The sequence below is a fragment of the Hibiscus syriacus genome, unplaced genomic scaffold (genome assembly GCF_006381635.1).
Source record: "Hibiscus syriacus cultivar Baekdansim isolate YM2019G1 unplaced genomic scaffold, ASM638163v2 tig00110007_pilon, whole genome shotgun sequence".
Taxonomy (NCBI): domain Eukaryota; kingdom Viridiplantae; phylum Streptophyta; class Magnoliopsida; order Malvales; family Malvaceae; genus Hibiscus; species Hibiscus syriacus.
The window spans coordinates 2,339,657-2,351,563 of NW_024062559.1; the positions used below are offsets into that span (position 1 = coordinate 2,339,657).

An 11,907-nucleotide genomic window follows, 5' to 3' on the forward strand; every position below is an offset into this window, starting at 1 on the left:
CCATCCAAAAGATGTGAACATGGAATATACCTTTAACTTTCTAATGATTAATATTTCCCTTACTTGTGAAAGTCTTCTTTCTTTTCAGGACAAGGAGGTTCAAAGTACTTATTCAAAATTCATGACCTTTCACGAGGATCCTCTCATAGATCTTTTCAAAAGGAAATGTCTTGAACAATTTGCTATTGAATGGATACATTTTGAAGTCAAATCAACAACATCTGAATGGAAAGACACTAAGGAGAAGTCACCTTACGATTTTAGGACAAATCGCCTAAAAGAAGGGGATGATGATGTGATCATGTCTAGCACCAACTTTCTTCATGACACACTCACATCATTGAAGATTCATCAAGCTCAATCTAAGGGAGTTCTACCTTACTTTATATTATATTTACTCATTTATGCATTATATATTACTATGAGCATGCATTTGCATCTTAAACTATGCTTGAATAATCATATGTTATCATTCACTTGCATACTATATGATTTTCATGCATAATATATGTTTCCACATCTTTACTTAGCTTTATATTATGTTTACATACGTTTTAGATTCATTTATTATGTTTGCATAACATTTACATATCATGACAACATGTATTCATTCATTCATTAACTCATGTCATGTTATTCTAGCTCATGTTATGTTTACATTAGCTCACTAGCTTTAAATCCATGTTTATTTAGCTCATTTGCATGCATGCATCTATTTTCTAGCTCATATATGTCTTCTTATAACTCATGAACGTCCTATGCCTTTTATCTAGCTTATATACATGTTATCTTAGCTTCTAGATGATCATTCGTAGCTTATATCACTCAAACACCTCACGACAACATGCATTTTACCTTAAATGAGCTCGCACATTGCTTACTTGGTTTGTTTGTTAATTCCTATAGGTGAAACACAAAGCAAGACATATTATGGTAGCTTCGTTAGCTAAAAGGATAAGCATAGCAACTCATACTAGCTCATGAACATTATGGCATCTCATTTCATCACTTTAGGAGCTTCAACTTAGCTGGAGGAGCTAGCATGTAGCTGAACCTAGTTGGAGGAGAGCTTTGGACCAAATTGTTGAAAAGTGGACTAAAGGTAGCTGCAAGTAGCTGGGAGAGTAGCTGAGGAGCTGAGGAGCTGAGAAGACCAAAGCTAACTAGCTTGAGTTCATCAAGCTATAACTCACCTAGTTAGCTACCAAGACACTCACCTAGCTTACCTTGAAGCTAGTTTATATCTAGGCTGCCCATAGACTTCAAGACATCATCCTATGGTTGCAACCTCACCAAAGCCTTACAAGAAGACCCATGTGCGTTCAAGTAGGCTTCCATGTGCATCATTCAAGCATGTGCACTCCATGTGACATCAAATTGGTGCTAAAACACCAAGGGATGCTTCCTATTCAGCCAAAGACTCTTTCTTCTTCATTTTGGCGCCCAAATAACTTCCAAATACATTAAAAACATCCTTATGGCCGAACCATCACCTAACCATTTGGCCAAGAGCATGTATCTTCATTAAAATCATGTATTTTCTTCAAAAATCATGTATTTTCAAAGGGGTTTCAACCTTAGCCGAACCATCATGTGTTTATTCGGCCTAAACCCTTTGAAAAACTATAAATAGGCTTTGGCATTTCATTTGTAATCATCTCATCTCTTATATAAAAATATACTCTTGTAAGTTATTTCTCTTCAAAGTTCTTTGTGAACTTTATCGATTAAACCAGTATAGTTCCTATACTTGTGGCGTCATTCCTTCCATTTTTATTCCAAAATTCCTAGATTGATATGTAGTGGGTTGAAGACACTATCACCACCCCTTAAGCAAGTTTGTGAAGACCGGGATTATGCTTCATAGAACAATTTCCTCTTTAACATGTTTGAGATACAACATCACCACCATTGCCATTTCATCATCAACATCATCCATCTCTTCCATCAATTCCGCAGTCATATCTATCCTTTTTTTATTTCATTTCATTCTTATTCTTTCATTTCATTACTTATATTATTATTCCCTTTATTAAGTCCATCATTAATCATATTTCCTTTCTTATTTTGTGCAGCCCAAGCTTATAAATTCAAGGAAATTAGTACTTGTCAATCCTAGATCGGGACACAATAAGGCTATCTATATATCTCCATCAAAGCGTGTAGATCCGCCTTACATCACTTTTGACAACTTTAGTCCATATGGCTCCATCAGCTAAGTTTAGCTCCATAATAGCTTCCCCAGCTAAAGTGAGCTTTAATTTGATCTCCACGAGTTGCCTTAGATTTTGTGAGCTTGTTGTGAGCTACCATTGTTTGCCAAATGCTCCCCAAAGCTACCATAAGATGTGCCCTCCTTTGATGTACCTATGAAAATCAAGAAATCAAATAAACATAAGTTAATTGAGCTTGTAGAAAGCTAAATGCTTGTTGCCACCAATGTATACCCACTTATAAACTATAAATGAATGTCATGAGCTAAGGAAATAATGATGCGAAGCTAATGAGCTATGATAAATGCATTTTGAGCTAAAATAACATGACATGAGCTAAAGATTCAATACAAACATACTACTATGATATGTAATTAATATGCAATCATGATAAATGAATATAAAGTATATGCAAAACATATTATTATGCTAAATAAAGATGTGTGATAACAATATGTTAATATTCAACAACGTAATGACCAAGTTATATATATTTCATATGAAATGATATGAATAATCAATGGATAACTATAATTAAACATAACATGAATATATATGATATATATAACAAAATAAATATGTGAATGCATATTATCATTAAAATAAAGGAATGAGAATGTAAGAAAGACTTTATGTGCTTCTATCATTAAAATGTATGTAAGTGTGAAGAAGATGAATTGGTGCCTGGTCATGCGTGTATCAAAATGACTTATTGAAAGCAAGTAAAAAATGGTTTCATATAATGAAATGACATTTGGGGATAACTTCTCTTGGGTCCTAGTAAAGTGATACCCCCTTACTCTTGTCGATGGTTACAGTGACATAATCGTGCAACTCTAGGGCCTTCGCGCTTGTGAGATCGAAACATTGTCCAAAGTAGGACTCTTGGTTGCTGGAAGAATTAATGAACCACACTTCTTCATTATCACTATATAAATGAATGAAGTTAAAAATTTGAATTTTTGGATAATGGCTTTCATTGTAAGATCCTTGCAAGACCTTTCTCGATACCTTGGTTGCTGTTGTATTTTTCTACACCATCATAACATTTTCAGTTTTTCTCAGGTGCTCATGTTGTGAATCTGTAGGCAACAATGACGATGCAAAATTATTGTTCATGCTAGGATCAATGTAGCAGCATTGGTTTCTGTTGATTAACATAGTCTCTTCATAGTTCAGCTCATCGGATTCTTTTGTTGTCATAACAATATTAAAAAGATCTTCAATGCTCCCATATTCATCTAATTGGTCTTGTACTATTGCTTCGACAATGTCAACACCATGGCATTCATCTTCTTCATCACATTGTAGTGGACTGAACATATTGAATGTAATTTGCTGGTCATTGAGACAAAATGTGAATTCTCCTTTTTCAACATCCACCGATGTTCATCCAGTAGCAAGGAATGGTCTTCCTAGTACTATGGGCACCTTTTTGTCTACTTCACAGTCCAAGACAATGAAATCTACTGGATAGATAAATTTGTCCATTCGTACTAGCACATTCTCAATATTGCATTCGGGATGGATAATGGATCGATCAGCAAGTTGAAGTGTAATTTTTGTAAGTCTTACTTCTCCAATTCCAAGTTTCCTGAAAATAGACAAATACATTAGGTTAATGATGGAACCTAAGTCACATAAAGCTCTACATATGTATTGATTGCCAATATAAGAAGGAATAGTAAAGCTCCCTAGGTCTTTTAACTTTGGGGACAATTTACTCATGACAATGGTGCTACACCCTTCAGTGAGTGCAACAGTCTCAAAATCACCAATCCTATATTTTTTAGAAAGCACCTTTTTCATAAATTTAATATAGTTCGATGTTTGTTCGAATGCTTCTAGCAGCGGTATGTTAATGTGTAATTGTCTCAGCACATTAAGAAACCTCTTGAATTGTTGCTCCTCCTTGCTTTTCTGGAATCTTTAAAGGAATGGTGGTGGAGGTATTAGGTTCGACTGATTCAACACTAGTTGTGGCATCACAGGAATTACATGTGTTAATTAAATAGACAAGGTTACTGGCAATGTCCTAGAGTTACTACTCTATCCTCCATCTTTTGCAACAACATATGTAGTAGATATCGCTTTATGCACATCCTTGCCTTTGGTTTGATGTTCCAACCTTTCATCATTCTTCTTCTTAGGCTTCTTAGCATGCTTTTCCATACGAATTTGGATTTTCAGTGTCATTAGGCCTCATTCATTGTTGTCTACTACTCATAGCATGTTCCAGCTGTCCAACCTAATTTTCTAAGGCTCTTTTTGATGTTGACTGACTTTCCATGTGCTTTTTCATTAGATCTTCAAGGGAAGATAGGTTGGAAGCTTGATTAGAATGTTGTCCTTGATAATTCTGGCATTGTTATAGTTGCACATCTTGTTGTTGTGTCTGATGCTGGGGCATCATCTACTGCTGATTATACTATTGTGGCTAATTGTAATGTTGCTGTTGTGGATTTATAATATTTTGGATCCTCTATGATAAATTGGGATGTTTACGAAAGTTGGCATCGTATGAGTTCTCATATGTGTTGCCATTATTACCCCTATTATAATTTCTCATAAAAAACAGATTCGGAGTTTTGTGGACATTCTTCATAGTTATGTGCATCTTCACAATAAACACAAGAGAGATGAGATGTGGTTTTTACCCATACATGCACATTCTCTTTTGTAACTTCTTCACCATATCGATCAATGTTGTTATGTGGGAAGCCATTGAATTCAAAGTATCAATATATGTTGCTGCAACATTGCGTCTGCCAAACATGTTCCTTGTGTTGGGGTATTCATAGTTGTTACTGGAGATCCTCTCCAATATGTCATATGCTTCATTGTATGTTTTATCTAGCAATGCTCTATTAGTAGAAGAATCAACCGCCATGCGAGTATGTATGTTCAACATGTTCTAAAACATCTCCATCTACGTACAATAAGGAAATTCGTGCATTGGATACTTTCGTAGCAACTCCTTAAAACACTCCCAAGCTTTATATAAATTCTCGTCATCTAACTGCTTGAACAAAGTAATATCATTTCGTATCCATACATTAATGTTGGTAGGATTGAATCGTAGCAGAAAGTTTTGTATGAGCTCATTCTAGATGCTATAGCATTAAGTGAAAGTGAAGTCAACCAGGCTCTAGCTTTGTCTCGCAGTGAGTAAGGAAAAAGTTTCAGCTTTAAAGCTTTCTTCTGGCACTCATTGCTGAACAAATGAGTCACACACCTCTATAAATGCTCGCAAATGTTCTCTCGGATCTTCAATGAGTGAACCACCATATTATCCCATGAATTGCAAAATCTGAAACATGATCTGCTTCAAATCAAAATTGGCAGCATATATAGTAGGTCTCAAGATGCCATGATTTAAGTAGTCCAGAATAGGTACCACATGCTCTCTAATGGGCTTATTACGATCATCAATGTTGTAATGATGTTGCGGCATCAGAGCATCTCTCATAGGCATATTTAATCCTTCATGTGAACCATCATTTGGAAGATTGCCATTAGCCCTGACTTATAATGGTGGCAAAACATTGTCCTCATTGTCTGCCATATTTCTTTGTTGTTGTCTTCTTTGATGAAATGTTCTCTTTATTTTGGGATCAAAAGGTTCTAAGTATCGATTGTTATGGCAGGTCATGCACCAGTAACACTATGCTAAGGGTACTTACAAAAGAAAATAAACAAAATTAGTGAAAACAAAAGAAAAAACAACTTTAATGCAATGCCATTGCTCCCCGACCATGTCACCAAAAACATGATGCTTAGATAATGTTACTACAATCATACAAGTATACATATCATCACCAAGTAATAAAGTGGAAGCCATAGAAGCTTCAGATGTCGAACCCATAGAGAGAAAAACATATTAAAATAAAGTTGTATAAAAGTATTAGGAACATATATGGTTGCAATAGTGAAATAAGAGTAAAACAGAAAAGTATAAATTCAAATGATAAAAACAGGGGAATGCTATAGCAAACGGTGGAGCAATCAGACCAATGGACCAAGCAAAGTTGTCGTTATCTGGTAGCTTTCAACATAATAATGTTGTAACAATACAGTTGTATCACATGGTATAATTAACACATTAATTCTTTTCAGATATTAATCATTTAACATACATAATTAACTCTCATCAAATCCATTAATTAAGCCGTCAATTAAAGCATAGAAATCAACAATACAAATCTCCTTGCATTAACATTACTGTCATACTAATCGATGCTGTCATAAGTAGCATGCAATGTTAATATTCCTATCTTTAAAAATAACCAAGATTAAACACAAGTAAGACTTTTTTATTTCTAAAAATAGTTTCCAAGAAATCCCATCAACATAACCATATCATAAAAGCAAAATCAAACTGAAAAGCATTTCATCAAACATCTTGTGTTCAAATACAAATAACAACAATAAATTTAAACATCCAACCTTTATAAAATAGGATCTTCCATTCTCAAGTAAGAACTATAAAACTTGATTGAATCACGATCGATCACCGCTGCTACACTGCATTGCTCCCCAACTGCTGTTATACTCCCCGGTGGTGGATTTAGACAACCATGAGCTGTGGAAAAATAGAAAAATAAAAGGTGTATATGAAAATTAGGGGTTTTCAATGATGAAGAAAATATTATATTTATATCCTCATAATGTCAAACTTTTCACCAATAGAAAAGTTCATTTCTTTTCTAAAATTTCTTTTATTTAAAATTTCAATTCAAGCTTTATCTTCAGCAGCTAAAAACGAGTGTCAATTCCATAATATTCTCTAATAGCCTGGTGACGTGTCGATTGATACAATTATGGCTCAGTAATTCTGTCTCGTATCAGCTCACAGCAACGCCTATAACATCAGACAAAGTCACAACATCAGAGTAGCAAATTCACAACAAAATCATCAAAATCAGTCCAAGTACCAACAATTCTCTCCCAATATGCAAATGATGTAAAATATGCTAAAATTACACTAAATGTGATCCTAAACATGCTAAAGTACAAGCTTAACCTAAGTAAAAAGGCTATAAATAATAACTCTTTTGGAGAGTTATCAGCGGGTTATCATTATCTTTATTCAATGAAAATATGTGGAAAAATTGCTGGTTAAATTCGGTATAGAGCAGGTTCTTCCGGGTGACCCACCAATGCCAGTTTCCCCAAAGTTGAGCAAGTGTGATAGAGAGCTTGTGGATGCTCAGGTGTATCAGAGTGCTGTTGGGGCACTATTGTATGTGTGCCACACTCTTCTTGACATTGCATTTGTTGTGCACAAAGTCACCCAATATATGCAACAACCATGTCGAGCACATTGGTCCGCTGTGAAGAGGATATTTCGGTATCTTAAGGGTACATTGGATTATGGTTTATGGATTGGGTTTCAAACTGATACTCTTATTCTTCATGTTTTTATAGATGTTGATTGGGGTAGTGACCCTGATGATCTTTGTTCAGTGTATGGTTATTATGTCTTCCCTGGGAAGCATCTTCTCACATAGAGTTCCAAGAAGCAACAATCAGTGTCACGCTCCACAACAGAGGCTGAATACCACAATCTAGTTGATGCTACATCTGAAGTGTTGTTGGTAAAGGTTGTCTTGAAGGAAAAGGCATTCCTCTTTCTCAATCACGAAAGATTTGGTGTGATAACACCAGCACTGTTGCAATTGCATCTAACCCAATTTTATATGCTAAAGTCAAACATGTAGATCTGGATGTTCACTTTATAAGGGAAAAAGTTCTGAATCAGCTTTTGGAGGTCAATTATGGTCCAGATATTGTTATGATTAATGTTTGAAGAAGGATTTTCTTATTGAAGCATATTCGACTTCCCGAGACACACTTATAAAAATTGTTAACTAAGAGGAAACTGAGATCAGAATCAATTATTGTTGAAACAACATAATCCGAGTTCGCAACAAAGAATTGTCCTTGTAAGCCGATGTGAATCTTGAAGTAAAAATCTATTTCAATGATCTGAGGAATTTGAGGCGAAGCTGAAGTCTGAATATGCTTTCACAATAAGTTTCTTTTTATCTCAATCTCTTTCAATTATTTATTTAATTATTATTTTTATTTAATTCTTATCTTTTATTTTTAAAAACACATTTTATTTTACTACTATTATTTATTATTTTCCCTTTTATTTATTATTATATATTTTAATTTATTAAATCTTTTCAACTTTACCTATAATTATATCTCCTACTAAAATCAAGAAACAATTTTACTAAATCAGAAACACCACATTCCATGTGGATCGACCCTGCTTCTCTATACTACTTTTTCTTTTCTATTTAAGAAATTGTAATTATTTTGATAGCAAAACGACGATTATCAAATTGGCGTCGTTACCGAGGACTAACGGCAAGTAATGATTTATTTTTCTAGTTTTTGATTTATGACCAGAAGAAACCTAGGTGAATTAGTAGATCTAGATCCGTAGATCGAAGCACGAGAACGAAGAATCCACACACAAACGCTTCAAGAAAAGAGAAAAAGACAAGAAGAAAAAGAGCAGAGTTCAAAAGATGAATCAAATCTGGAGACTTAAGTAGATGCATACAACATTATGATGGCAGAAGAAGAACAAACGATCCGAGATCTAGCCACAACTCCTATCACTCAGACTCCATTATACATTAATTTTCCTAGTGGCGGGACTTCGTTTCAATTAAAGACGGGACTCATTCATCTTCTTCCCACCTTCCACGACTTTCCCACTGTAGATCCACACAAACACTTGTTGGAATTCAACATGGTTTGGACTAGCATGAAACCACAAGGAGTTACTGAGGATCAAATTAAATTAAGAGCTTTCCATTTCTCTTTAGCCGATTTGGCTAAAGATTGGTTATTTTATTTACCTCCTAATTCAGTTAATTCATGGGCTGACATGAATCAAAATTTTCTTGACAGGTTCTTTCCAGCGACTAAAGCAAGCGAGTTATGAAGGAGCATTATTTCCATTCAGCAAAAGAGTATAGAAAGTCTTTATGACTATTGGGAGCGATTTAAAAAGCTTTGCGCATGTTGTCCGCAACACGGATTAATTGAGAAAATGTTACTTCAATACTTTTTATGAAGGCTTTTTACCAATGGAAATGAAAATGGTGGATGCCAACAGTGGAGGAGCATTAGTCAACATGATTCCAACAACAGCAAGAGAATTGATTTCAACCATGGCAGTCAATTCTCAACAGTTTTCAAGTAAACCCAATCGACGGGTTCACGAGATAAGTACATTTTCCCTTGAAAATAAGTTAGATAAATTAATTGAAGTAGTTAATTCACTTATTACAGGAAAATCTGGAGCAACTAGAGCATGTGGGATATGTAAAAAGCTAGACCTTCCGACGGATTGCTGCCCGCTAATAAAATAAGAAGGCAATGTAGAAATCAATGCAGTAGGGAACTTTCCAGGTCCTCCACAAAGATAATACAACCCATACAACAATACTTATAATCTAGGATGGTGAGACCACCCAAACTTTAGCTACGCGGAAAATCAAAGACCATCATTGGAGGAACTCATAGGAAAGTTAGCAATTTCACAAGAAAAGTTAATTGCATCCCAGGAAAAATTCCAAAGCTGAACCGAAATACATCTTCAAGAGTTAGATAACCAAGCCGACTAGCTCAAACTATGGGAAAATTGATATCACAAGGAAGACTACCTTCTCAAACAGAGTTAAATCTGAGAAAGAATGTTAGTGCCATCACACTCCGAAGTGGACAAGTTATCTCACCCGAAGTTCCAGCAAAAAAAACCGCATATCAGAAAGAACAAGAGAACACGCCACCTTCAGAAATACAAGGTACATCTAACATCCATCCTTCTCTTTCTTCTCATGAAATCACGCCACTAACATTCCATCAAGCTTGATGAAGCGTGATAAAAGAGCTGTAGAAAGGGAGATCTTAGAGGTGTTCCAAAAAGTTCAAGTTAACATACCTCTTCTTGAAGTAATTCGACAAGTACCAAGGTATGTTCGATTCTTAAAGAACTTTGCACTACAAAGAGGAAATTAATGGGGCACGAAAAGATAAATTTGGGAGAACATGTCTCTGTAATTTTTCAGCAAAAACTCCCACTAAAGATGAAGGATCAAGGTATGTTCACTATATCTTGTAAAATAGGTGATTTTAAAATTAAACGTGCAATGTGCAACTTAGGAGCTTCAATTAATGTTATACCATTTTGTATTTATAAAATGATTACTAACAAGCCTTTGAAGGAAACAGGAATAACCATACAGTTGGCTAATCGATCCATTATCTATCTAGTGGGAGTGATAGAAAATGTCTTCGTAAAAGTCGATGTATTTTTTTCCTACAGATTTCTATGTCATTGACATGGAACATGATAGGTCGGATACATATTCTGAGGTACTTTAGGCCGACCCTTCCTAAGCACTGCACATACAAAGATCGATGTTAGAAGTGGTATACTAACAATGGATTTTGAAGGTGAGATCGTTGAATTTGATGTTTACAAAGCAATGAAATACCCTGATCATATTAAAAGAATTAATTATGTTATAGATCCTTTAATTGATGAATTTATTGAATTTAATTTTTCTTATGATCTTTTTAAGGATCCTGAACTTTGTCACGAAGAGGAAGAAAGAGAGTTTGAAAATATTCATTCAATTAATTCTGATTTTTCTTTATCTTCCTCTAAAACTAAAATTTTACCTTATATTTTGCAGGCACCTGAGGTAGAATTGAAGCAATTACCGGAACATTTGAAATATGCCTTTTTGGGTGAAAATGAAACCTTACCATTGATCATCTCAAGTAAATTGTCCGAAGGAGAAGTGAAAGCTTTGGTAACGGTATTGCACTCTCACAAAGAAGCCATAGGATGGACCGTTGCCGACATTAAAGGATTAAGTCCCTCGACTTGCATGCACAAGATCAAAGTCGAAGAATGAGCAAAGCCATCACGAGAAGGACAACGCCGATTAAATCCACCAATGATGAAAGTAGTAAAAAATGAAATTCAGAAACTCCTTTATGCTAACGTAATCTATCCAATTTCTTATAGTAATTGGGTAAGTCTGATTCATGTGGTTCCCAAGAAAATGGGAGTCACAGTGATCGAAAATCAAGAATGAGAGTTAGTGCCAACAAGTGTTCAAAATGGATGGCAAGTTTGTATTGATTACAGGAAATTGAACTCTCTTGCTCGAAAAGATCATTTTTCCTCTTCCTTTTATAGACCAAATGATTGAAAGATTAGCTGGGAAAACTCATTAATGTTGCCTTGATGGTTTTTCAGGTTTCTTCCAAATCCAGTAGTGCCAGAGAATCAAGAAAAAACGACTTTTACTTGTCCCTTCAGTACATTTGCATATAGACAAATGCTCTTTGGTATTTGTAACGCACCAGCCACCTTCCAAAGATGCATGTTAAGTATATTTTTTGACTATGTGGAGAAGGGCATTGAAGTCTTTATGGATGACTTCACGGTTTATGGTAACTCTTTTAATGAATATCTTGATAATTTAACTAATGTTCTTAAAAGATACTTAGAATATAACTTTGTTTTGAAATATAAAAAATGTCATTTTATGATTGATAAAGGGTTAATTTTAGGTCATATTATTTCCTTAAAAGGGATTGTGGTTGATAAAGCTAAAACAGATGTTATACGGTCACTTGTTTACCCCACAACTGT

General features: G+C 34.8%; 1 non-coding gene across 1 annotated transcript; it reads left to right on the forward strand.

Moving 5' to 3' along the window:
- The first annotated feature begins 5,158 nt into the window (after positions 1 to 5,158).
- Positions 5,159 to 5,264, forward strand: LOC120212240. Its single transcript, XR_005524677.1, has one exon. It is a non-coding gene; the product is annotated as a small nucleolar RNA R71 (small nucleolar RNA).
- Positions 5,265 to 11,907: the final 6,643 nt, after the last annotated feature.